At 41.8% G+C, this 2,609-nt stretch overlaps 1 protein-coding gene across 8 annotated transcripts in view; it reads right to left on the bottom strand.

Annotated features, from left to right (window-relative positions):
• Positions 1–2,609, bottom strand: part of LOC108628115 (protein kinase shaggy) — a 50,698-nt gene that overhangs the window by 23,054 nt on the left and 25,035 nt on the right. The gene's annotated exons all lie outside the window — the stretch shown is intronic.

Raw genomic sequence — 2,609 nt, 5'->3', positions numbered from 1 at the left:
ATATTAGGTGAAGTAAAAAGTTCTGAGCCTTTTTTGTCTTTATTTCGACGATGAAATTGACTTCTTGAGACCAGCCTTATGCAAATGGTTCCAAACGGTTTTCTGGCTAATCTTCAGTTCCTGGGCAATAAAATAAGTGCTCGCATGCCGGTCTGACTCGACGATTTCCATGATTTTATCAACGTTTTCGACGATTGGCCTACCAGAGCGTGTCTCATCTTCGACGTCCATATTACCAGAACGGAAACGTTGGAACCACCGCTTTGCTATTGCATTCGATACTGTATTGGATTCATAAACAGCACAAATTTTTTTGGCCGCCTGCATCGCTTTTTCCCCTTGGTCGTAGTGGTACTGAATAATGTATCGAATTTTCTCGTTTTTTCCTCCACTTTGGAACGCACTAACACACAACTGGATTCACTCATCAAAAAATTGTCACAAGACTTTTTTTAAGGCGTTATGTCGCCTTTAATTTGCCGTATAGAATGAGAAGATACAACGTATACATCGTAAGATATGGCTCACCAAAGCCATTTAACGAAAAAGGCTCAGAACTTTTTACTTCACCTAATATTTATAGAAAAATGGACCGCAGGAAATATCGGAAATACAGAAGACAGAGATTTCCGTTTAGACGTTTTTTAAACGCACACCGCGAACGCTCGATTTTGCATAAAAGTCGTCAAGCCAGTAATTACTACGACACGCGCCGTTTTTCACAGCACACGTGAAACACGTGATCCGAAACGATCTCGAACGGAGTCAGCTACCGGGCCGAGCAAGTGGCTAGCTGATCGCAATTAGAGACGAAAGGAAACTTGAAAGGGTTCACCAAGTGAAGTGGCCCGTACTTACTTCCCCACTGCTGTTCGCGGTTCTATTTTTGTGCGGTAATTAGCGGGTTTGCGCGGGACAAAAAGTACCAGTCGATTGCCTCACGAGACACGCGTTCCTCCTCCACAGTCAAATTTTCGCCTATACATCAGTTTTTTGTCTCTCCAAATTGTCGTCCATTACATAATGCGTACAAAACTGGCTGTGGAAATTCCTCCATCTTCTATGAATACATATTCCATTATTAATGAGGAGAACAAATTTTTGAATCTACTGATTGATTTTCTGCATTTTGTTCGCTGAACGAAAATATCGATCAGTTTTATATCGACGATTAAACGCTCGTTTGTAGATAAAGAGGTTCAAGGTCTGCTTCAGATCGACGAGTCACGAGGCAAATTGAGATCTCGAAACGCGTGTGACGATGCTAAAAATTCTGTTAGAATCAGTCCCCCCGAGAATACGCGTTTAATAATAGGCCGTTACGGGTAAGAGGAAAGCAAATTACGGTGTTCCCATATAATCAATAACGCGGACTCTCTCAGGGTCGGGCATACGCTATATTCACTCTTCCATCTCTCTTAGACTGAACGTTGCCATAATTAGACTGCACATTTTACACGTTCATACGAAAACTGTATCTATGGAAAATACAAAAGAATTTACAATAAAATATCGATATTCTAACGACTATTTCTTGAAAGTCTCGATTCTTATAGAAATCGAAAAATGAGACTCGTTCATGTGCGGAACGTGGGGGATCAAACGAGCCATTTATCAATGATTCCTAAATCGATGATTCGCGGGAACAAGGCGATAATTCATCCGTTCAATAAAGGGAATGACGTAGTCCATACGGTTTCCACCGGATCGAGTACAGAGATCGTTGTGACGTCAAAGGCTCGCTTCGCTCAGAGGTGCGTATAAGATCAAAGCGTATGAACAGCTAGTAACAACGAAATTAAGCCAGCTACGTGCATGTGTTAGTTTCCTCTAGGAGGACAAAATTNCATCAGTAACTATTTATCCAGACGTAGGATAAAATTATCTTTATTTTCACGTGTCAAACAGTATCGATCACAATTCTATAGACGCCTGATCGAGCATAGAAAAGATAAGACGTACACTTATTATTACTCGTTTTGAATTTTGTCCCCTAGGGGAAACTAACACATGCACGTAGCTGGCCCAATTTCGTTGTTACTAGCTGTACCACAATTTCACTTTGCGTAGAGGTTGAAAATTCGTATATGGTATTCGAGGAAGAGAAAGACCTAGACACGTAGTACCGGAACGAGATTTTAGGACAAAGTTCGTTCACACTAATCTAGATTCGGGATAGTGTCGTCATCCGTTGGGTTGATACCGTTCTGGCGGGCTTCCAGGTCTCTCCACGGAGACCAAAGCGAGAAGCTGAGTGGCTCCAAAGGGTATGCACCTCCCAATTAATCCGAAATTACCTTATGCACTCATTGTCGAATATATTAGGTGAAGTAAAAAATTCTGAGCCTTTTTTTGTCTTTATTTCGACGATGAAATTGACTTCTTGAGACCAGCCTTATGCAAATGGTTCCAAACGGTTTTCTGGCTAATCTTCACTTCCTGGGCAATAAAACAAGTGCTCGCATGCCGGTCTGACTCGACGATTTCCATGATTTTATCAACGTTTTCGACGATTGGCCTACCAGAGCGTGTCTCATCTTCGACGTCCATATTACCAGAACGGAAACGTTGGAACCACCGCTTTGCTATTGCATTCGATACTGTATTGG

This window comes from Ceratina calcarata, unplaced genomic scaffold (assembly GCF_001652005.2).
Source record: "Ceratina calcarata isolate Rehan_Ccalc_2016 unplaced genomic scaffold, ASM165200v1 scaffold5.2, whole genome shotgun sequence".
Lineage (NCBI taxonomy): Eukaryota > Metazoa > Arthropoda > Insecta > Hymenoptera > Apidae > Ceratina > Ceratina calcarata.
The sequence above is the reverse complement of the archived record's forward strand: the minus strand, read 5'-3'. Positions and strand labels throughout refer to the sequence as shown.